The 26,237-nt window shown below is 41.4% G+C and overlaps 1 protein-coding gene across 1 annotated transcript in view; it reads right to left on the reverse strand.

Moving 5' to 3' along the window:
* The window catches only part of NEXMIF (neurite extension and migration factor), a 1,441,710-nt gene that overhangs the window by 631,084 nt on the left and 784,389 nt on the right, over nt 1-26,237 (reverse strand). The window lies entirely within an intron of this gene.

Here is a 26,237-nt window from a genome sequence, read left to right on the forward strand (position 1 = left end):
GAGGTAAATTGGGTGCTGCTGTGGCCATCCCTTGAGTTTGGTTCAAAGCACAGAATCTTTTCCATTTTTCAGCATAAGATTTTCTAGTACTAGGCCTCCTTGCCTCCAAAATGACATCCGACACTTGTTTACTGAGGGATGGTAACAGAGAGATTAGGTAATTAGCCAGGCTGCCAGATTCAGGGTTTGAAGCTGGGGGTGCAGAATCTGGCTTTCCTGCTGAGACAGCAGGGTAGGGGTTTGAAGTAGGTGCCATGAGGCCAGCTGTGACACACTGCATAAGAGGGGGTACCAGTGATGGCGTGGCTAGTCTGGTGCAATCAGTATCATCCTTCGTTTGTCCTGTTTGATCTTTAGTAGTACTTTGGAGAGGAGAGGCAGAGGAGGAAAAGCATAAACTGATAGATTTTTCCACCTGAAGGACAGAGCATCCACTTTCAAAGCTTGTTTGTGGAGGAGTCCTTGTGCAGAATTTGGCCAACTGGTAGTTCTGGGGGGAGGCAAACAAGTCTATATCTGGGATCCCCCATGTTGAAAATCTTTGGTTCCAGTTTCCACTCGTGTGGGTCCATGAGATTTCTGCTTAGTTCGTCTGCCAGTGTATTTAGTTTTCCTGGCAGGAACTGAGCCAGTAGATGAACTTGGTAGCTAAAGGCTGTGTTCCACAGAGCCATGGCTAGTCTGCAGAGGGGGTAAGAATGGGTACCCCTCTGCTTGTTTATGTACCACATAACAGTGGTGTTGTCTGTCTTTACCATTAATTGTCCTGGAAGAATGTGGTCCTTGAAGGCTGTCAGAGCATTCTGTACATCTAACATTTCTTTTTGATTGATATGTAAGTGCATTTGACTTGGGTTCCATTTGCCCTGAATGCACTTCCCTGCCAGTTGAGCCCCCCATGCATAGTATGATGCATCTGTTGTTAGGGTTTGGGAAGCAGGGGGTAGAGTGAATGGTAGTCCCTTGTTTTGGTGGCAGGCCTCTGCCCACCAAAGGAATTATAACCAGAGGCAAGGTATGATAGGAATCATTGCTTCTAGATCCGAGAATGTTGACACCATAGGCTTTTTAGATACCATTGTAGTTTCCTCATATGCAGTCTTGCATATGGAATTAGTAGAATGCATGAGGCCATGAACCCCAAAGGCTTGCAGTATTTGCCTTGCAGATAGCAGGGTTTTTGTGGCCACTAATTTGAAGTAAGTTGCCAAATGAATTTGTTTCTCTGGCGTGAGGAAAGCCATCTGGGAAGTTGTGTTCAAGCTTGCTCCCAGGAACATAATTTGTTGACAGGGTACCAGCTGTGATTTATTTTCATTTATGGTGCACCCCAGACAAGTTAACACCTTTTGTACAAATGCCAGATGATTCAAGAGTATGTCCTAGCTTTCTGCCTGAATTAGACAATCATCCAGGTGTGGGTGTTATTTGAATATTTCTTTACCTGCAAAATGCAATGACTAGAGCTAGGCACTTTGTGAATACCCTGGGTGCAGTAGATAAGCCAAAGGGCAGTGCAGAGAACTAATAGTGCACACAGCCTGCTTTGAAGCGTAGGTATTTTCTGCAAAATTCCCTGATTGGGATGTGCAGGTAGGCTTCCTTTAAATCCAGTGTTGCCAACCAGGCATTTTTGCCTATCACGGGAAGCAACTAGTGAAGAGTTAGCATCTTGAATTTTGGAATCACCAAAAAGGTGTTCAGGATAGAAAGGTCCAGGATAGGACACCATGAGCTGTCTTTTCTGGGTACCAAGAAAAGTCTTGAGCAGAAACCTTGTCCCTTTTCCTCTTCTGGTACAGTCTGAATAGCCTTTAATCTTAAGAGAGTACTTGCTTTTGAGCCTCTGCCCATTGATTTTGGGGTAGATCTGGTCAACCGTTTGGGTTTGGTAACATGTGGAAGTGAAATCTGTATCCCTGGGAAACTATGTTTAAAACCCATTTGTCCTGGGTAATGAGTTGCCAGTTTTTTGCCTGCAGATCAATCTTTCCCCCTAAAGGAGCAGTCAGTTGAGAAGTACTTGGAAGTTTTAAAGTTAAGTCATTGAGACAGCTTACCATAGGGGGAGTCTTACTACTCCCTGATTTGGAAGTGGGAGCCCCCCACTGCTTAGTCCTGTGTGTACCCTGGGACTGAAGCCTGGGTGTTCTGCTTGTTCTGGATTTGAACTGAGAAGGCCTGGAAGAGGCAGGAAAGGACCAATTTTTTGCGGGGCAATGCCTACTAAATCTAGGAGACTGCACTTGTAAGAAATCTTTAACAGTTTGCATAGATTTAGCTTTTTCCTCCATCTTTTTAAGAACTACTTCTGCTTTGTCGCTGAACAGGCGGTCCTAATATAAAGGAGCATCCAGCAATTTAGTTTTAACATGATCTGGCAAAGATTGTTCCTTAAGCCAAGCATGCCTTCTAAGTACAGACCCAGTGATAGCAGCCCTGCAACATGCCTCTAGTGAATCAAAACCACATTGCAAAATATGTTTTCCAACATGTTCAGCAGAATGCATTAAATCCTGTAAATGCTTATTTTCAGCACAATCAGGAATCAACATCATTTTCTGTTTAAGCAATCTAATAATATGCTGCTGATAATTTAACAATTGAAACTGGCAATTTAAAGCCCTGATGGCCAAGGTTGCAGAGGTGTATACCTTCTTCCCCATCTATCCACGGCCCTGGAATCTCTATCAGAGGGGGTAGGATTTTGGCAGTAGTAGCCTTAATGCCCTTAGGTCCCTGTGAAATGGTCTCAGGATCCGCAGTAGGATTTGTAAAAAGGAATGTGCGAGAATCAGGAACCCTGTAATATCTATCAGTTTTTCTGGGAGCAGAAGGTAGAGAGTCAGAGGCCAAGCTAGATTCTGAAAAGGCATCGTCAACAATGTCCAGCACAGGAGGGATAGCTAAAGGCCTGTGGTGGGCAGGAGTAAAAAATCTCTAAGCCTCTTTTTAGAATCAGAGTAATCCTGGCTTTCCCAGTGAAAATGCTCCCTAAGAGTATGCAAGGTTTCACCAAAAGAAAAATCCTCTGGAGGAGAAGCAGAGGGAATAAAGTCCTCTGCATCAGAATCCTCATAGGTAGATAAGGGCAAATCCTGGTCATCAGAGGGGACAGAAATTTCATAATCCTGGTCAAAGGTATCATAAGCAAATTCAGTCCTAGGTCTCTTAGAGGGGGAAGGTTGGCTTTCCCTGATTAAAGTAATAAGGTCTTCAGCCATTCTTATAATTTGCTTTTTAGGCATAGAGGCCTGACCATGCAGTCTGGGTGTCGGTTTCCTGGGCATGGTTCGGGTTTTAGGCCTAGAAGAAGAAGATGGCATCGGTTTAATATGCAAGTCAGTAGACCTGAATACACCCTCAGATGCAGGTGCCTGAACAGCGGCTCTGGACCCATTCAAGGTAGAGACATCCGCAGGTTCCACAGTTGAAGCATCTCGTGGCATACCAGACTCCGAATGGGTCTCAGTAAGGCCTGCGAATCTGAAGTAGCGGGTATCAGGGGCTGCGAAAGTGCCCCACTGAGTACCGGCGAACTGGCAACTAGCTTAGGAGAAGTGTCGTTGGCAGCTTTGGACCTAGGCAGCCCATCTCTGTCTTTATCTTTGTGTTTTTTCAGAATGTCGGTATTCGGGTGGCTTACCAAAGACATATCTGGATAATTGAACCAAATACCAAAATATTTAGAAACGAAAATGTACCGATGACAAATAGTTCATGGTTTAAATAAGGCACAAAACCAACAGCGAGGTACATCATGGTCAGGACCTAGGCAAGGTATACAGTACGAATGAAAATCTTTATGAGGTATTTGCTTTCCACAAGAAATTCAATTATTGACTTTTACTGACATCGGTTTATAGCAAGAAAAAGTTTCCCCAACGGGGTACTTAGCTTTAGTTGAAGACGTCGGTACGGAAACTTGAAAATGAAAATTTCAGGAGTCGGCCGACCGGCTCTTGTGAACTGTTTCTGCTTCGGGCACTGCACAGCAAGAAAGACTGATGTAATGGCATCAGCTGCATGCTTTATACCCCTGACTACCTGATGTCATGGAAAATGAGACAGCAACCGATGCAAGACCCAAGACTTTGATAATCAGGTCGACTGAGGGCTACTGCAAGCAGATAACCCAAATGTGATGACTGCAACAGTGAAACACGAAGAACATCTGGTCTGCAAATGCATGTAGCATGGACTTGAGTGTAGAGTCTAACCTCTCAACAAGACCATTAGTCTGGGGATGGTAGGGGGTGGTCTTCAGGTGCTTCACCCCACAGTACTTCCACAGACAAGCCACCAGGTCTGACATGAAATTGGCACCTCTGTCATACAGTATTTCTTTGGAGCAACTTACCCTGCTGAAAATTTCTAACAAAGCATTTGCCACCTTTTCTGCCTCAATGGAGGACAAAGCCACTACCTCAGGGTATTGTGTAGCATAATCTATTACCACTAGGATATACATTTTCTCTGTGAAACTTGGGGACCTCACGGGCCCCACAATATCGATAGCTACCCTTTGAAATGGCTCCTCATAGGCAAAGGTATAAAAGGAGCTCTCACCTTGTCTCCTGCCTTGCCTACCTTTTGGCACTGCTCACAGGTGTTGCAGTCCCCGGTTACATCTCCGGAAATTCCAGGCCAATGGAAGTTCTGCATATGTCTCTTTGTACGTTTTATGCCCAAATGACCTGCAAAGGGAATATCATTGGGTATGGCTAAAAGCACCAGATGGTAGGCTCTAGGCACTACCAACTGCTGTACTCTCTCACCTTCTAGCCCTCCCTCAGGGTCCACTATCTATACAGTAACCCTTTGTCCAGTATACAGAATCCCTCTTCCCTTGAGAATCAGGTGCCTCACCACCTACCTGCCTCAGGCCTTGCGATGCAGGGTCTGAGAGCTGAGCCTGCCTCAACTATCTTTGTAACCCTTCCCAGCTCCCCTTCCACAGGAAGTATGGTATCTTCTGACAGTGGTGCTCACTGTCAGCCTAGGTACTACTACTCACCTCTACCTTTGCAGTCACTCTGTCCAAGGAAACATCAGTATCCACAAGCAGCTGTGGATCACCTTCAGTCTTACTGCTACAGAGTAGCTCCTTCCCTGAAGTAACCACCTCACCAGTCCTGGCTGCAAGTATGCAGTCTGTCTGAATCTCCCCCAGGCTACCAGACCCACATGCTTGTCTCGAAGCTCGGCTGCGTCTAACTGCATTAACACATGTTACTGCCTCATCCAAATCCTTCCCTATCAGGACATCTGCAGGATGGTATTTTGGTACCCCTGTTGTCTCAAGATAACTGACTATTGGCATTTTGTCTTTCCCACTTACTGGCTCCCTCACCTTTTGTTCTGTATGCCACATGGCCCCACTGGTTGCATTCAAAATATTTAACCCTAGGTCCTAGACATATACCTGGTCTAGTGGCTTCCCCTGCTACTGGCAGATTCTGTTGGGGCAGTCTGTGCTGCCCACCATGGGTTCCTTTAGACCCATTAGCAGTACTGGGGGTCCCTTTCCTGTGCAGGGGATGCCCCACTTGCTAGGTGTGGGTCTCCCTTCTTCCCCAATTCATCTGAAGTAGCACATTGTCTATCAGCTAAACAGATCCTCATGTCCTCAGGCAAAGTGCTAAGGGTTTGTTCCCTCACCAAAAGGTCTGCAAGCCCTTCAGAAGGGGCGACCTAACATACACTCACCCACCTATGAAAATAAGTGTTCAGTTCAGCAACATATTCACTCACACTTTCATCTGCCTTGCATCTATGCTCACAAAACTTTTTCCTATACATTTCAGGTGTTAGCTTAATAAATTCTAATAAGCAGTTCTTAACAGTAGTATAATCAAAACATTCCTGATCAGAAAGACAACACAGTTACAGCTTTGCCATGGAGTAAGGGGGTCAGGAACCGTACCCAGAGCCTTTGGTCAATATCATACTGTTTACATACTTGAAAGAAACTATCAAAATTATCCACCTTTGCAAACTGCGGAAGAAATTTACTGACTATCTGTGCTTCTGGGGTCCAGTTACTCCCTTCCCTATTACTTCCATGACTCTGGCAAAGAGGCAGTATCTCCCTTTCATGCTGCCTCTGCCTTTCCTTTTCCTCAGCTTCCAGGCGTAGCAGATTCTCATTCTCCTCAGCCTGCAAATGTCACAGTTTCTCATTGTCCTCACTCTCTAGATACCTCAGTCTCTCAGTTGCTTCTGCTTCCAAATGCCTGGCCTACAACTCAAGTCTCTTTAGCTCCAGATGGATTTTCAAGTCCTCTGCAGAAAGGTTGAGCTGTCCATTCTCTGACTGTGGTACAGCTCCACTGCTAGTCTGATCTTCCTCCTGGTTGCTGTTTTCTGATGCAGCTGTGATCAAAGCTGCAATCATGTCTGCCTTAGTCAGGTGTCCATGCACCAGTCCCCTAGCCTGGCACATCTCAGCCAGCTGGCTCCTTGTCAGCTTTCTGTACTCCTCTGCTGACATGCTTGCCTGCTCTCCCTGACTAACTAAGCTAGCAAAAGAAATAAAACAATTGTGATTTGAACTCTGAGTATTCACTGCATGGCTGATTTAGAGAACAAAACACCTTCAGTGATCACTGAACACAAGCTACAAAAATTCACACTACCCACACCACTACAAGCCAATTAGCATTTGCCAACCAATTAATATGTGGTGTGGATATCCCACCACTGAGAAACAATTAATATGTGATGCCCGTGCACTGGCCCAGCAATCAAGGAGCCTCAATCCTCACCACTAACACCAGTGAGGGGCATCCATATAGGGAAAGGTTAATAAATACACACACAGTACAGTACAATTTCCCTTAAGAGCATACAGTGATCACAGTCTGGGGCTGATTTCTCCCTTTCTCTCCAGGTCCCCAATAAGACTCCCCACTGGCACGGCTATAGGATCCAGATCTCAGCCTAGTGGGCAAGCTAAAACCTCCAGCACCCTCTCTGTCCAACCAGTGCTTCATGTCCCTGCCCAAGTAGCGGACACACACACACACTTTGAGATAAGAGTTGTATACAACCACACAGACACTCCTGGGGAAGGCTGGCACAGGTTCTCCAGCTGTGCCCCTTTTACCCAGACTATACAGTAGTACCACTTGCCACCACCCACTAATATTTATCAGCTACTAAAAGGCCCTTATGAAAGTGTGTCCAATTAAACTGTGCAATATTATTATCCAAATGGTAAGTGCAACTGATTGGAGTGACTTGGCCAGTCTTACTATATACATGCAATGTACTCTAGAGCTTAAATTATCTCTACACAAAACAGCCACAGTTGAAAGGTTTAAAATATTTAATAATAAATAATAAAAACAAAACAATACTTCTTACTACACATTGCTAGTCAAGGGTTCAGAGATTACAGAGAAATACTTAAAATAATACAGTAGAAAAGTTCTGACATCAGTACAGAAATAAACTAATCTAATCTTCCTAGTTCCTAGCTATATCTAAGAGAAAACACAGTTCTAAAATAAACGTACATATAGAACACAGGCAAAGTGCTAGTGAGTTGGATGTTCTCAAGACAAGTGCTAAATGCCCTTATTCTTTCTGCCCTTAAATTAATAACACAGTACCACTGATTCACTTCAGATTACATCATTTCCTTCTGGTTCCCAGGCTAACAGAAACTCGGAGGTTAATAGCCCTTTTGATCTTGCAGCTGGTCAGGAAGCCAGAGCAATAAAAGAAATTATACATGTAAATTCTAGCCATTAACTCAGGCCTCAAAACAATAGGCAAAATGCCTCCCTCTAGACATCTCGGCTCTGAGTTTTAGATCAAAGAATTTCACAATGCTTGACTTATCAGCTTTCTTACAGCAGAGTGCACTGTTGTTACATTTTTGCAGCTCAACATCCAATACAGGCTTTTCATATTTAAGAGAACAAGCCTGTGGCTTATATTAATATTTACAAATGACAGAATTATCTACAAAATTCTATCGAGCTAGGCTGGCAGCCTTCACATATCTTCACACATACCACATTCAATCTGCAAAAAAATGGACCATCTTTACCAAATTGAAAACATCACCTCATCCTCAGAAGAGGATTAAAAATGGAGGAGAAATAGCTACATTAATAGGTCCTTTAAACAAATGACAAACGTTATTCAACCATCTCTTGACAGTGTTGGATGACATATTCATTATTTGATCCATGGGATTCAGAGTTATGATCTATGAGTCATACTTTGGAGTTTGCATTGTGAAAGGTAGCCTTACTTGCACAAAGTTAGTTCTGTGATTTAATTATGTCTTATAGATGGTATGTGGAAAACTTGGCTAAAAATGACAGTTACAGCAACATCTGGAAACTGAAGTAATTACCTATGCAGAAATGTAAAGGGTAATTTATCATCTTTGCTAGTAAGTTGAGGATTTAGATATTGTTATCTGTGCTAGCATGACTGGCTGAAGTATTGTAAATAATTGTAAATTACCCTGTGTTACATACACTAGCAAGACTTATGTCTTTTGGTTTTTCACTCTGATTTATGTAAGATGTTTGAATGTCAGTGTTCTTCTGGATGACCCAATGTACATGTTCTTTGTAAAGAAAATTCTGAATGCATGTTATGCTAGAGTCAGCTGACCTAGATATGATGTCATTGTGTGCCATGGGTAGAAGAATTGAATCTTCACTGCTGCTGTTTACTTTTCAAAGTCTGATATGAGAGTAGAATTCTCCTGGCAGCTTCCTGTTACTTTTGCAAAAGATCTTCTATAAAAAGCAGGCTCTGAGTCAGTTGTTCAGTTAATCATCCAGTTGTTTTCCAAAGCTGTTCAGCAGTGGTAGCCCAGTTGTTTTCAGGAGAGTAGTTGCTCCAGTTGCTGAGGACAGACTGCATTACCTTGCAGAAGTAAGAGTATAATCTTGCCTTGCTAAGTTATTTAGAATAGATAGGGACAGTTAATCTTCAGATAGTCAGAGAACTACAGTGAGATAGAGGTTTTCTAAAACCAATATGAGATCTATCCTACAGCATTATTTTCATATTTCTTGTGTGTGAAACTCTGATGTTTACTGGAATCAGTTATTCAGTATTTACATGTTTTAAATCCTTTTATTATTAAATGTTGTACTACCTCTCATTGTGGCTGGTTATTTAGTTAACATTTTTAAGAACTTGAGCATGCTTACTGTGATAACACCAGGGCAACTCTGAAAAGCCTTACTGCTTGGGATACATGCTACAATTTGTTTAATTATCTATTTTACCCAATACAAATGAACACCCCTTTTGAAGGCTACTGTGGTTCTTGACTGGTGGCAGCCATTACCTTGTAATCTGGGCAAAGAAACACAGCACATAAATCTGTGTCAGTCTTTCCCAAGTATGTGTATGTGTGTGTGTGCGTGTGTGTGAATATCAGACATTTAAGAGTGACTGTGTCAGATACCTAAAACTAAGACACAGTGTTCTGCAGCAGTTAGTGTGGATATTCATTTAGGGACCAGGAGTGAAGCATATAGTCTGGTCCCTGGTTTGGCAGCTGTTCCTGTTGTACTCCTAGGGGAAATTGTGCATTTCTATCCCTGCTTTTAATGACACTCCTTTACCGGAGACAGTGGCGAGGATTGACATGCCTTAGCTACTGCCCCGACATAAAGACAGCTTGTCACATATTGCTGGCAGCAGTCTGGGATTTTAATTCAGCTTTAGTAGCCTATGGGTAGTTTTCACTGGGGTGTGCATTCTCAACAGCCACAAGATAAACATACAGTTTCATTGTCACAACAGTTTTATTCATTTTTTTTTTACTTAGTTTAGTTAGGGACTGCAGGCAAAGATGTCAGCAGAGGATTATAGCAAGCTGATAAGGAACCAGTTGGCCAAGGTCTGCAAACTCAAAGGACTGCTGCATGCCAGTCTGACTAAGGAACACTGATCTCAGCCTTATTCACAGCCGCAGAGCATACTAGCAGCTCGGAGGATATCCAGTTTGGCATTGTGGATGTGCAGTCTTCACAAACAGGAGAGTTCACCTTTTGTTTAGAGGACTTAAAATCCATCTGGAGTTAAAAGAGACTCATATTGGAGGCTGAGGAGAAGTAACATCAGTATGAACTTTGACGTTTGGAGGTTGAGGAGAGGGAGAAGTACTGCCAGCTTGAATAGGAAACCAAATATTTTGAAATGAAATCAGACTGCAATGTTTGGAGATCAGGAATTTGGAGATGGAAGCTGAAGTAAATGAGAGGCAGAAAGTACAAAAAGGAGCATATAACCCTTCAACTGGATCATGGAGTTAATGGGGAAGGGAATGACTGAAACCCAGAAGACATAAAGGTTAGTAAACTTTTTCTCAGACCAGCGAGGGAGATGTCTTTGATAGATTTATTTTTATATTTGAGAGGGTATGTAAACAGTATAATGCTGACCAAGGACTCTGGGTATGGTTCCTGACCCCCTTACTCCATGGTAGAGCTGTTAATACAATTGCTAAACTATCTGATATTGACTGTTTGAATTACAACAGTGTAAAACAACACTTACTTGACTGTTTTAAATTAACCCCTGAAACGTATAGAAAAAAAATGTATGAACATGGACAAGGCAGATCAAAGTGCATGTGACTACATTGCTGATTTAAGTACTTACTTTCACAGGTGGGTGAGTGGATGTCAGGTCACCACTTTTGAAGGACTGGCAGACCTTATGGTGAGGGAACAAACTCTCAGCCCTTGGCCTGATGACATGAGGATCTGGTTGGTAGACCTAGAGTGTAACTCTGCAAATGAGTCGGGGAGAAAAAGTGGATCACTACTTGGCAAGCAGGGCACCACTGAATAAGAAAGAGATACCCAATGCTGCACATGGACATAAGGAACCCATGGAGGGCAGCCTAAACCACTCCAACAGAGTTCACCAGTAGCAGGGGAAGCCACTATTTCAAGCAGTCAGGATCAGGGATTAGATGTTTCAAATGTAATCAGAAGAGCCATGTAGCATACAAATGTCCATTGAAGCAAGGAGAGAAACAAAAGGTGAGGGATTCATCAAGTGGGAATGACAGAATGCCAGTGGTAAATTGTCTGGAAACAACAGATGTGCCAAACTATCACCAACATTTGTATACTATCTTAGTGGATAGAAGACAGGCCACTGCTAAGAGAGAGACACTGCTTCTGATATAACCACTGTGAGGCCTGCAGTGGTTAAGGAGGAGTAGTAATTGCTTGGGCAGTCCACACCAGTCAGAGCTTTGGGTGGAGCCCCATTCTAAATATCTTTGGGCCAGGGTTCATCTTGACTGGGAGGGTGGAAAAGGGAATAAGCAGGTAGGTGTGTTTGAGGATAACCCTGCAGATGCCTTAATAGGGAATGATTTTGATAATGTAGTACTATCTGTACATGCAGTTACACGGAGTCAAGCTTGGCGGACAGGCATGTAGGTCTGGTAGCCTGGGGGAGACCCAGATAGACCGTATACCTGAAATGGTGCTGGTGATGTGGTTACTACAGGGAGGGTGCTACCTTGTAGCAGTGAACCTGAAGGTGAACCACAGCTGCTGGTAGGTACTGGTATTCCCTTGGACATTGCGACTCCAAGGGCAGAGGTGAATGGCAATATCCAGACTGACAGTGAGGCACCACTGTCAGAAGATACTAGGCTTCCTGTGGAAGGGAAGCTGGGAGAGGTTACAAAGACCTAGTTGGGACAGTATTAGCATTTGGATCCTACTTTATGAGGCTTGAGAGAGGTAGCTAAGGAGGCACCTGATGCTCAAGGAAAGAGGGAGTCTGTATACTGGACAAAGGGTTACTGTACAGAGAGTGGACCCCTGAGGGAGGGCTAGAGGGTGAGGTAATATGGCAGATGGTACAGCCCAGAGTATGCCATTTGGCACCTCTAGCCATTGCCCATGACACTCCATTTGCAGATAAAAGGTTACTGTATTGGGAGTGGACCCCTATGCATTTCTGACTGCATATGAGTACCTCTTTTAATTTTAAAAGTGCTTGGCAAAATAGTCTGCTGGCACTGTTATTCATCTTGCTTGGACTCTATGGCCTTCACATTCTCTGAAGTACTCATCCTTTTTCTTCTACACATCTCTGCAAAATGATTACTTCTACTGCAGTGTTTACAAAACTGACTAAACAAGATATTTGCTTCTCTTGTGCCTATAGCAATACTTAATATGCAAAATTTGAATTTCAGCTACATCATATTTCTTGTATCCTTTATGGTTCTCATTTTCATTGCCATTATTACTGTGCATTTTCACCTTAGGCTGCAGTCTGACTTTCTTATTTGGCTCAACGTTTATCTTGCAAATATCAATTTCCTCAGTATATTCTTTTATCTGTCTATTGTTAATGTAATTCACTTTGCACATATCTATGCCTTTAGAGAAGTTCAGGTCCTCTTCTCATATAAGCCTTGTCTGTCATTCCTTGTACAACAGACTAATTGGTTTCTTATCAAGGAATCATGCCACTACTGACCAAATTCTAAACCTCTGTCATTATTCTTTAGCTTGGCAACAATCACCTGTATTTTCAATTCAGCCCTGATTTTCTGGAACAATAAATAGTGAAATGCAAGATTTTTTTTTCTAGATTCACAAGAAATCCAAAGCTTCTTTGCTATGTCTTCTGTTTTGCCTTTCTCATACTTTCAAAATTCATAAAATGTTAAATACCTTTAAAATCTTCCTCCCCTGCAACATACAAAAATTTGGCATAATGCAGAAAATATAGCAAGTGTGTGGTGAAGGGGCCACCTCCCTGGGTGCAAGGTGTTAGTAGGTTCTATCAGAAAGTGCAGTTCTTGCATTCTTCTTAATACAAGTACAATAAGGCATTGTGTGGTAAGCTGTAGCAAGCAGAAAACCCTTTTTTTTTTGTTTTGCTCTTCAAGGGGGAGGGGTGACAGATCATGGACTAGCACCAGATGTTAGATAAGCCAGCTACAGCTCTGGAATAAACCATATTTGAGGTATTCTGAGCTGTTCTATCTTCTGTGAAATTCTCATTTTGCAGCTTCTACTCATCTACTTAATCAACCTACAGCAAGAGCTAAGCCACTCCAGTGGCACAGTGGGATAAAGCCTGGACTACAGCTCCATTGACTAGTTTTAAATAGCTCATCTCTGGTGATAGATGGAGTGGCAGGGGGATGAACATACCCATCTGGAGGGTGGTTATGTGGAAGTTCCCTGAGGTGATCCTAGTGGAGACTGGGGACAACTGCATGGCATTAAAGGAGGATACAGCTTAAGGAGGTGCAAGGGTGATGGCCATTTCTGAGCTGCTGCAGAGGTGCGGCAAAATGCTGGATGTCTTCCATTGCATGTTCATCCATGTAGGACACCCTTAGGTTTCAAGACTGCCACCAGCTAACAGTGAAGAAGGGCCAGGGGATTAGAAGCAGGTAGTAGAGCATACATGAACATGGAGTACTGAGTAGGAATGTCAAAGGATGATGCAGGTACCAAAAGAAAAGCCTTACAGAAAGAGAATTCCTAGCAGTTTTGTGTAGGACCCTCTTTCTTTTAAAATAAATGAGTGAGAACTTCTTGTAAGCTATACAAGAGGAAAACTAAAAGGATAGTTTACTTCAAAGTAAATAAATAAATATAAATTACAGATTTTATCTATGAGCCACAACATTTTAAATGATTCAGAAATGAATGTAACATTTTTGACGTCATGTTACATTTACAGTGTCTATCCAGTTGCTCAACAGGGACAATGAGAACATGGATGCATGACCAACCCCATGAGAGCTTTTGTCTGACTGGTTTCTAGAAATAATTGTGCTACATTACATCCATTTTCTTCTGATCTACTAGCTAACATTTAAAATTATGTACTCCACTATACTACAACTTTAAGGTCACCCTTAGGGAAGAAACTAGTACAGCAGCAGGCTGCAGGCTGTATTCACGCATCATCTATCATAAAATACTGACAAAAAATAAATACACCAGATCAGATGATGTAGCAGCTGCCTTGTCTGGCAATTTCTAAAGGAAATGGTAGAGACTGCAATATTATATGGGAGGTTAATGTAGGAATTTGCTCCACACTAGATAGTATATTTTCTTATTACATGGTTTTAATACCAAAGACTAGATGCAGCCATAGTTTTAAATTTATTCAAATTATGTAGCTTACAGCAACCTAGTATAGGTACAGAATATACTGTGAAGACAATGCAAATTTGTCAACCTGAACTGTACATTTCCAAAACTACAATGATTCATACATTACATAATAGATAACATATAGGCATATAACCATCCTCTAAGAAAACTGCGTTTAAACTCTCTGCCTATTTAAACACAAAGTTGCTGTAATAAGGTAAATATCAAAATGAAGGGGAATCCAACGTCAGACATTTTTGGCATTTTCAAGAACAAAAACAAAAAACAGATTTTTTTCATAAAATGGACCATTTCTGTGCTTCCCCTTTATAAATGATGGGAGTCATAAAACAACTATTAAAGCCTGGACAAATCACAACCTCAGCTCCAACCACAACAAATTCCACAGATAGCATTACCTCACAATTAATTCACACTTAACTCTATACTCTCCCTAGTAAAAAACAACAGCAAGACCCCCTATCTATTCCTAATGAATAAGACAGAACCCTCAATTCCTTTTCAATCAAACCAATTCAAACTAATACCGTCAAAAACATCTTTCCAATCTTAAGCCCTCCTCCCTCACAGCTGACCAACTCCCCAATGAATTTCTAAAACTAGCAGCAGATGCCATCTCCAACCCTGCATCTCTCCTAATAAACCAGTCCACTGCTGAGCAGTACATCCTCAAATTCTGGAAGGTGTTAATCATCCCTCTTCACAAAGGTGGCCAATATCCTTGAAAAATGCATACACAGACAACTTCTTGACTATCTACTAAGCAATAATCTATCTGCATCTCAACATAGCTTCAGACCTAAACACAGTACAACCACTGCCTTCTTTAGTTTTACAAATTCAATCAACCAGCTTAGAAATGACAACCAGCTTGCCTCGTCTATCTTTCTTAATTTGTCTAAGGCCTTTGATACAGTTTCCCACCAAAAGCTACTAAATGAGCTAGCTTCCTTAAACCTAACCCAGCCAGCCCTGTTCTTGTTTCTCAGCTACTTAACTGACCGCCAACAGACAGTTACGTGGCAAATTGAACTCAACCCCCTATTATTGGTCTCAGTAGGGGTACCCCAAGGCTCAATTCTCAGTCCATTGCTCATCACCATATTCACCAACAGGCTCAGCACAGTTACCCAGCATGCAGCCATCGTTCAGCAAGCAGACAACTCCTCCCTCATATGTTCAGATCCCTCCCTACCAGAACTCCTACAAACAACCCAACAATCTTTCCAAGACATTGAAAAATACCTCCCAGACTCTCAAATCATACTCAATCCAAATAAAACAAAGCTTATGCTCTTCACTAATAGCAAAGTTCCTGATAACTCTTCCCCCTTCACCATCTACTCAGCCAATAAAACTAAAACTGAACCTGTCCAGCATACCAAACTCCTTGGAGAGACAATTGACAACAACCTAAAATTTGACAAACATCTCACTCTAACTATCAAAAAGGTCCACATTAAGCCACATTATACAAATTCAAGCCATACCTAACAAAGGCAAACAGACATTCCATAGCTTGGACTAACCTACTCTCTATCCTTCTATATGCCTCACCAATATTCACTAATCTCAGAAAATCAGATTTAAACAAACTGGAGTCCTGCTATAACAAAATCGCAAGATTCGCTACTAACCTCCCTTACAGATAACATCACTGCACAGCTCTTCATAAACTAAACTGGATTGAACTACCCAATCTCCTATCCCTCAGCCAGCTTTTAAGAAATAGTGTAGAATTTGGTCATACCACATGACATTTTATAAACATAAGAGAACACAATGTCACATGGCTAAAGAGGATTAATTAACATTCTTGTGTTGTCAAGGCATTTTGTTTCATCTCACTTGATGTTACCCCATTTGTTGAATTCCAAAGCATGAACATTTTGAGGTGAGCTTATTGCTTAAGCTGGTAATATAATTGCTATTTTGTGGATACTATTGCTGAATGCAGACCTGTCACTTTCACCTTTTTTTAGTCAGATAATCAAAATCTTATATAGGCCGAGTACTTCTTTCATCTGTGACTGTAATGCAACTGGCACAAAGTACACTGAAGGCACTGGTAAAGAGACAGAGACTTCAATAAAACCATGAAGGAAAGCAGACATGTAATTAGTATTTGTAGTTAAAACCTGTCATGAATGCAATGAAGCAAACAGAGTAATAAGGAGAATTATTTGGGGGTTGGCACAATGATTAAGGTATCTACTTCACAGACACATGAAAATAGATTTTTGGATGCAGATGGAAATTCAGAAACTAGATATAATAAAAGGAATGGTCAAAGTCTGAAATGGGCTGTGTATGAAAGCCATTGGGTTGTAAACCATCAGTACTGAAAAGTCCGAGGTCAAAATAATGAATGCTTTGAAAAATACAAAATAAAGTTAAGCCTTTAAATTGGAATTCATTTTTGAAAACATCAACAGTGCTGCAGTTTAAAACTGAGGACATCTGGCATTATAAATCTCTACTGAATAAACAAACCAAAATGGTCATCCTGGCTTTAGATAGTGCCTTATTGTGGCTGGAAATCATACACCAAAATAAGAATCCCAATTCACTTCTTCTGAATGTTAAATAACCCTGAGCTTGTCACCAAACCTACATATTGTGATCACATTTCACCCTTTTATAGAGGAACCTCCTTCTGCAGAAGTGCATTATGAATGGAACCTCATAGTTTGGATGAGTGCCCAACTGGGAGTCCCCCTCGTGACCGTGCATCAAGGATCATTGATTCTGTATGCATGAGAAGGCATTATACAGGAAATACCATGATTAGGATACATGTCTGAACAGCTGTTTATCTTATAAGGCCACCGTTACTGCATATATGGGAGTGCATTATACTGACAGAAGAAAAGTCAAATCCTCCAACAGTGAGTGCTTAGAAGGTACTAGCATCCCACAGCTGACAGTCTATATATGAGGCATCCACAAGGTGACCAATGGTCCCAGTTTTTCCAGGACAGTCCCAGTTTGGAATTTTTTGTCCTGGAATCTCAAACATTGTCTTTGGGACACAAAAATGTCCCAGTTTAGACCGCTCAGTCTGAATAGTGACTTGGCTTCCCAGACTGGCTAGTCCCCCTGCTTTCCCATCTTAAGCAGCTCTGGGGACTTTGTGATTTTTTTTGGGGATGCCATTGGGTATGAGGTAAAGTCAGATGCCTTCACCCTGGCAGAAGCCTTCTAGGGCCTGCCACCATCAGTCAGTTACTCCCTCAAGGTCTTCCTTCATGGGAGGTTCTGCTTGACCCCACTCACCCTGGCAGGAGCTCTCCAGGCCCTACATCCATCTGTCTGGTGCTCCCATACTGACTTAAGTCATGGCCAAACCCTACAGTCCTCCCCTTCGACCTGGCCAAAAGACCTTCCCCAGCTGTGCCTCCCCCCCATATCAGGGGACTCCGCCACCTGCATATCTCCTGCAGAATGCCAAATCATGTCGGATCACTCATGCCCTCGGACCCTCTCAGGGGAGCTTCACTCTGATCCTGTCCGCTCCTCTGGAACTCCCCTCAGCCACTAAGGGACAGATCCTCTCTCATGAAGGTTTCACAGATCCTCTCTCATGAAGGTTTCAGAGTCCCCCTGCTTTCCCATCCAGAGCCGCTCTGGGGACTTTGAGATTTTTCAAGGATGCTGTTGGTTATGGGCTGAAGTTGGATGCCTTCACCCCAGCAGGAGCTCTCCATGCCCCTCTGCCATCCACCCTGGCACTTTCTCAAGGACTTCCATTGTGGGGAGCTCTGCCTGACCCCACTCACCCAGACAGGAGTTCTCCAGGCCCCACCACTGTCCACCAGTTGCTCTCTTAAGGACTTCCATCCTGGGGGGGGCTGTTCCTGACCCCACTCACCCAGGCAGGAGCTCTTCAGGCCCCACTGCTGTCTGCCCTAGTGCTCCCTTAAGGATTTCCATTGTGGGGAGCTCTGCCTGATCCCCCTCATCCAGGCAGGAGCTCACCCAGCCCTGCACTATCTGCCTGTCTCCCCCTTCCAGACTTCTGTCCCAGAGGGAGCATGGTCTGTACCCCCTCACCCAGGCGAGAGCTGTCCTGTACCAGTCACTTTCCACCTCTCTCTCTCTCCCTTCCAGACTTCCATCTGGACTGACACCCTCTGGGGTTCCACTTCTACTCAGGAAAGAGAGGTCTTTTCCAGGGTTACATATCTCCTAACTGCTGCTAAATCATGCAGTGTCATATGTGCTCTTCGAGCTTTTCAGAGGATTTTCCCAGCCTCATGGAACTATGCTGGGCCACGAAGCCTCAGACAGTCCCTCATCCAGACATCCGTGACACTGGTCTCCACTTTGCCTTGCACCTAGGGCTATCAAACTTGCAGGGGAGATGGCCCTGGGTCTCCCCATCTCTACACTTTTTGAGGAACACCTCAGTCTTTCACCCCAAGGTGCCAGGCACCGACGAATGGGCATTGCTTCAAGTGGCCTCTTGCCTCCTGGGAGGTGCTAGTCACAGAGTGGCATCCCCACAGTGGCTGGTGAAGGATGGGAGGCCAACCTGCCTGCCACAGTGTGAGATGACATGGCTCCCCTGTCTCCACTCCCACTGGGGCTGGGAGAATGGTATTGCAGACCTGGCTTCCTGGGGTGGCCCTCAAGTGTCCCAGCTTAGGTCCTGTAACACAATGGTCACCTTGGTCATCCACCTGTCACAGCAGACATATAAGGGCTTATGGTGTGATGGGAAGGGTAGGCAACAATGAGGGGTCCAAAAAAGTTCTATAAATAATTGATAAATTGGAGAAAAAAAAATTCATAAAACAATAACAGCACTGAACTAAGGTAAGCTCACCAGATCTTTACTCACTGATATTTTACAAAAAAATCTCACCTAATGAATCACAGGCTACTGACCCATTATCTCCAAACCTAATAACTGTAGCATATATCTGCACCAGCTTTGACTACTACCTGTGATGTATGGCAGAGTGATAGTTTAGCAAAAAAAAAAAAATTCAAGCCTAAATCAATGATAACCTGCTTCTTCAGATATCCATACTTGGTCCTAGAGTCACATTATTCTGACAATGTCATTACAATAACATTGTCAAAACAATCAGTGCTGTTGCACTCTCTAATAATATCTACACTATTTAGAGCTGATTCAATAATTTTAAATTACTTACTAAATTTGCTGAAAACAGTATAAAATTATTCTGGCAGGCACTAAAGTCTATAGGAGAACCTTTATCTTTTTGAAATATTTGGTATATATAGCTCTCAATCTATGGTGGCTCTCCACTTCATTTGACTTGGAGAAATGCTTATCGTCATTACTAAGATTTTCATCAGTACATTTTTTCTGGCTGTGAAGGAATAACACAACTCAAAGTGATAGTAACTCATAGGTACATCTGTATGCAAAATTGCTTAAAAAGCCTATAGACAATTAATCCATTACATCACCAGCAATCAAAACTTACATATATACTTCTTTTAATGACAAATGACAACGGCTTTGCATTGGTCTCCCATCAGTCATTGCCACTTAGTGTTCCAGGTTTTCATTCTTGGCATGAATGAAAAATGGCATTTTTAAAACTGGCATTCCATCTAAATTTTATTTCCTCCTTCGTTTCCTGTGCACAGTTCATTACTCCCCCTCCCCCTCTTTCATTTTTAAGGACCATATCAAGGCCCCAAAATAGAAATATGTAGTTAAATTCACAATGTATTTATACAATGCTCTAGTCTTCCTTTGATGTTCATCAAATACTACATTCTCACCAACACTATCTTTCTATATGTAGAAACATCATGGTAAATAAGCAACACATATCACATCTTTGGAACAGCAGGATATTTAGTGCAGATTCTTATAAACCCTAGACATCTCAGGATGTTGAAAATGTCTCTCTTCTACAACATACTGGCACTCAATAGATGTCACTCCTCCTGCTGACTGGAATGCAACTTCTCAAGTCTATTGGTGTAGCCACACATATGCCATGTAAGCAACAGAGAGCAGGCTAAGGGGCATGTGATGCATCTGTAATTCATGGTCAGACAGTTTGGATGATTGTGTACACTTCAAGCATCCTGAGTATACCACTGTCCAAGTCTTTCTTTAAAACTATAAGATTCCCTAGACATGAGCTCAACAACCACAGTTTCACAAGAGTTTCACAGATTTTACAGTCAGTAACTAAAGAATGCCAGTGTTTACAAATCACTATTTGTACAAAATTACTTCTCAGTACCCTAAATGACCACTTATGGTATTTTTACTGGCCAAAATTGCCTAATATCTCATTCAAATACTAAACCACCTCTTACAGGCAAACCTAATTACATCTGTACAGCACACCTTCCATCCCTCGCACAGTACTACCACTGCCCTCCTCTCTTTCACATAGAACACGGCCCAAGCCACAGATGATAAACTTGTATCAGGTCTATTCTTCGACCTATCCAAAGCATTTGATACCATTTCCCATCCCATCCCATCCTCCTAAACAAACTTTTCAACCTACAACTCTCTTCCTCCAATACCTCCTGGTTTAACAGCTACCTCTAAAATAAATAACAGTCTGTCAGATGGCAAACATACTTCTCTCCCCTTTCTCTTGTTAAGATCAGGGTTCCTCGGGGTTCTATCCTGGGCCCCCTACTTTTTAATACATTTACAAATAGCCTCCACGTCTCCTGCCCCTACTCGACTTTAATACAGTATGCAGACGATTCCACAATTAACACCTCCGACAACATGCAAAATCACCACACTGTCACTCAACAATCTCTGCACCTAGTAGAACAATGGCTAGCAAAAACAACCTGCTTCTCAACCCCAAAAAGACAAAGCTTCTCCTTTACTTCCAAAAAACCTCAATCCAGCTAAAGACAACTTCACCATCCCATCCTTAGATAATACAACTATTACTGCCGACTCAAACACCAAATTGTTTGGCATTACTATGTACGACCAATTAAAATTTGACCTACATATCTTAAACTGTATCAAAAAGTCCAATCAAAAACTAGGTCTTCTAAACCGCAACAAATATATACCTAACAAATCTAGACGTATATTGGCTCAAACATTTATTCTACTATCCCTGCTGTATGCTGCGCCCATACTTACCTCCAAAATAATCTCTTAACCAAACTATAAACCATCTATAACAAGATAGCCAGATTTGCAGCCAGTAATAGCTACAAATCCCATTATTGTATTTTCCTGAAAAGCTTAAGACGACCTGGGCTTTCCCCACATGCTTCAAATATCACAACTACAAATTGCATACAGCATCCTAAATAGCCCCAACCCTGCCGCTACATCCATAATTACACCATACACACCCAATTTTGACCACAGAAGCACACAACAAAACGTTCTACAGGTGACCAAGCCAAACAAAAATATTGGAAAAATACTTTTACAGTCATTCAGTTGCATATTCATGGAACAAACTTCCATTGTCCCTTCGCTCCACTACCAAAAGTGGCAAATTCAAAAAGCAACTAAAAATGCATTTCCAGCATGCATGAATCTGTAACTTGTCAGGAAATTACCTAATGAATTTTTCTTCTCTCAATCAACATATCTGCCTGGTATCTATCTAAACTGTCTACATATATTACTCTCTCTGCAGTTAGTACCTATGCTATTAAATGCATCTTTGTTGCACTATGTCATGATGTTACTCTGAATTTTATTTTAGACATTGCTGTAAATAACTTAACGCTAACCAAATTTCTCAAACATATTGCTACTGCATTCTCAAAGTACTGTACTTTTGCCTTGTATATATTTGTATTGTATATTTTTCTCTGTTTTTGTACTAAGTGCCTTACAACTTGAATTGTTAGTTTTTTTTCCTTATTTTTTTAACTACTTTCCTGGAACTTGTCTCCTCACGTCTCCTCTGAAAAAGGACTCTCTGGGCTCAGTCGGACTAACCCAGAAAACAAATATAAAAAAAAAAATAATAATAATATTAATAATAATAATAATTTCTTGTTAAAGTTCTCTGTTTTTAGGTTACCACTTCATGTTTACTTTTGTAGTGCATGGAACATGGAAAAAACAAACTTATTAAGCTCCTCCCCTAATGCAAGACCTGCTCTCTGTGTTTAACAGAGGATAACGATCAAGTCACTGATCAGGACCTGCTTATTACGTGCCTGAGACATGAATGTTAAGAAATGTCGAGCAGTGAATTTCTTGGCATCCATATTGAAAACACACAATAGTTATGATCGGTAACCCTGTCATAATTCTTCATAGTGCATGGAGCTTTATCCACTCTGTGTACTACTAATTACAGGGGGGGAGAAAAAACTCTAAGTGGTCTGATGGCTTTCAAAGCCATAAAGAACTTGGGTGGGTGCTGTCACAAAGGCAGTACACTGCTTTCCCTTAAATTTACACTCACATTTTATGGCTCTCAACAGTCCAAATTTTCACAGAATGTCCAGATTTTCCTCATTTGTTAAGTCTGTTCCTCAAAGTCTATGGTTTACAAATAATGGAAGTCACTGAACAGTTAAATACATTTGAATTTCAAATGTCATACCTTTTAAGGGGAAAAAAACTTCTGGCGAACACATCCTGTTATTCTAGCTACTTTCTAAGTTTGGAAGAGGGAGACATTATCCTTCAGCAGCTGTCATTTACTGGTCAGTACTGGCAGATTTCACTGCCTAGTGCTAGTCTCGACTGTTACAACTTAACTGGGGAGGTGTTTAACAATTAAGGTCAGGTCTCGTGCCACTTTAACGCTTAACTGATTTGTCTTTTTCCAAATTTTGGAGCATAATCACTGCTCTCCATGCACTACAAAAGCTTACAAATACCCAAGTGCTGTTAAGAACCACACCGAGGACTAGGAGCGAACAACTTTTAAAGTCATTACTCACACAGAGGGGCAGTTTGTTTCTGCCTACTGTCCGTATCTTTCAAACATCCCTGATTCTGCCTCATAATTTTGCCCTTTCCCTTGCAAAATTATTTATTTATTTATTTTGGGGGGGAGGCACATGAAGGATCAGTCACAGTTAGTAATGTCACCCAGAGTTTCTTGCTTCTTGTTCAGAAAGCATATACTGATGAAAAATCTATTGGATTAAATTTTCACTGGTTTACAGATTTATTTACTAAGTTAAGGAACTACTTTCACTGAGAAGTAAAAGCAGTGCATTCCAGAAATGGGGTATACACTGAATTAGGATCTGTCATGCCATTTGGTGGTACAGATGTGTTAGTATTAGCTTAGGTCTCTATAGAACTGGTATTTGCTTTACCACTGGTTCTACACAAGTGAAGGAATTTAAAGAGTTCTGAATCATTTACATGAAGCCCTCTTAACTTCTTACTCATGTGTGCTAAACCTGAATCTCCCTCTGACCCTAACCATAATCCAGCACATTAAGGCGCTAAACAGTCTTTCCCTAAGAATACCACTATATAGAGAAGTTATGTTTGATAGTGTTTTCTTATCTGTTTATTATTTTTTTGCTTGAACCAACTAGAAAAGGATAGTGTTTAATTTTGTGTAATATTACAGTTTTTGATAAAAGGCAAGTTTGATGATATTTTTAGATCAAGTGTGTGTGGGGGTGCTAAATTGCATTATTATGGAATTAACTAATTCCTTACTTTAAGATGTTCTGTGTTACAAATGCAGTCAGGAATCCATCAGTGATGATGGGACCTAAGTAATTAAGAGTATTACAATATGTACTAATGCATAATGTGTATAATAAATAGTCGAATGGATTTCCTTAATGATTTTAAACTGAGCTTAACAACGGCTTGGCAGTTGTGTTCTCAAGCTTTGGGTTCACATCTTAAAACTCTGAATGAATAACACTTCCATTTTCACAATATTCAGCATATCCCTGCAAAATGACAGTATTATTTTTATATTTTAAATATGCATCTCTGTGTATGTTGTCTGGGGGGTTTAGCTCCCTGGGCATCCACTAAAAATGTGTTATGCTCAGCTAGACATCCTGGTTAAAAAAATGGAACACAAATATTTCAGCAGGTGAAACCAGAGTTGTATAAACGTGTGCTGGCTGTGATTACTGGTCAGATATGTGCTTTATTGTTTATGCAGTTTCAGAGTATCATAAATGCAATTTTATAGTCCAATCTAAATACACCACAATATCATAAAGAATACAAGAAATTGGGTGCAAAACATTTTAGGACAAAATGTGCTAAATATAATTCTAATATATTTATGGAACTTCTGAGTCTTTTCCATTGGTTATTCCATACCTCTCTTCCTGTACTCTATCAGAAACAAAGAAACATCAACATTTCACATTGCATTCTCTATTTTTTTTTTTTTTGGTCAAGCAGATCTATAAAATTATGCTTGCTTTCAGTGCTATGTACTTTTTACACAAACTGCATTTGTAAAGCAACAGGTACATAGCAGTAGGTGGAATGTCTGCACATGTGGGTTCATCAGGTACACAGCAATAGGTGGAATGTCCGCACATGTGGGTTCATCAGGTACACAGCGATAGGTGGAATGTCTGCACGTGTGGGTTCATCATGTATACAGCAACAGGTGGAATATATAGACATGTGGGTTCTTGCACATATGCTCTTAGGCACCTTTCTGCCACTTTATTCATGGATGTTTATAACAGTGATGTGCAGCAGAATAAGGTGTCTGTGAGGAAGAGATTTTTCATCTTAATTTTGCTCACCTATAATACAAAAATTAGATATTTGGCCTTATATGACTCTCATGAATGTTGTCATTTACATTGCTGGTTAAGTATGGTGCAAATGGAGCACCTGAATCTTCTCTCACAACCTAATTTAGCTGAACATGACAGGCAAGTTTTTTGAAAGTACCCTGTAGACTTTAATCATTCAGCATATCTCCATCTTTAAATCCCCAAATTGGCACAAATCATTTCTAATGTACTGAACTCAGAACAGTATGCCCCGCAAACCTCCCCCACTTTCATAATTCAGATTGTAAGGTTCTGTTGTTGCAGTTCTTATGCTGCATGTAACTTCTTTCTTTTGTGGCCTGTGGTTGAGCTGGCTTTGCTTCTGCATCTAGAGGGCTAAGGCCTGCCCTGCAATCACTGTCTCTCTGCGGTCTGTTTATCAGTTCATCTAGCAGCTTCAATCCTGATGTCAGCTGTAATGGTACAGTAAAAGCATGTTGAAGAGGTAGCTGCTTTGTTCATAGTTTAATTGGTAATTATTAGGCATGCTATCCAAGAGATTATTGAGAAGTCTAGCTCAATTTCCCAAGTGCCCAAAGCAGAATCTGGTTAAGTGACTTGGTTCAGAGTCACACAGTAGGCAAATGGGGGCTGTGGGAATCAAACCATAGACTATTTTCAATAATTTTCCTGAGTATTTCAAAGGACCCAAACCTGTTTTTGGAATAATTTCTGTAGCACAACAGCAGGCAGGATACAGCAGCAACTCTCTGCTGTGCCAGGATTACTTCAGCCGGTCATTATGGCATTTTTTTGCAAAACTAACACTGTTCTGCAAAATGCATTCTGAAGAGAAGGATGCATTGCTGCTTAGGAAGTTTTTATTCATATACAGTTTTCCCTCGCATTCCTTTATTTCAGTTCTTTCAGTATGAATGTTGACACACTTAATGCCAATGCTAATGAATGTGCATTTTCTTCATCTAGTTGCACCTTTGTTTTAAAATACATAAATGTCTCAAAGACATATCTATTGAAAGTTACTGCTACAGAAACAACTCCGTAAATCTGGTACAATCACAAATGAAATGTGAAGCTGTAACTGTGACCAAACTAACAATCCACACTAGGACCATCTCAACATATATGAATGCTAATTTTTTTCTCTACTCGATATACTTGACAGAGAACAGTAGCGCATCCACTTTCCACAGCTATCATCCTTGTTTAACAGCTCCATGACTGCATAAGCATGCATGGTCACAGGACCCTGAAACCTGCAACATTTTTGGGAGATTTCATTTGTCTGACGAAGATGCTTTTCAGCAAGACACAATCAGATGAAGCCAGAAGAGTAAAATTGGCCTTGTGAAGGATTTATTACCTTACCCCAGTGGGTTG

This window comes from Protopterus annectens, chromosome 15.part0 (assembly GCF_019279795.1).
Source record: "Protopterus annectens isolate FY-2018-M chromosome 15.part0, PAN1.0, whole genome shotgun sequence".
NCBI classification, from domain to species: domain Eukaryota; kingdom Metazoa; phylum Chordata; order Ceratodontiformes; family Protopteridae; genus Protopterus; species Protopterus annectens.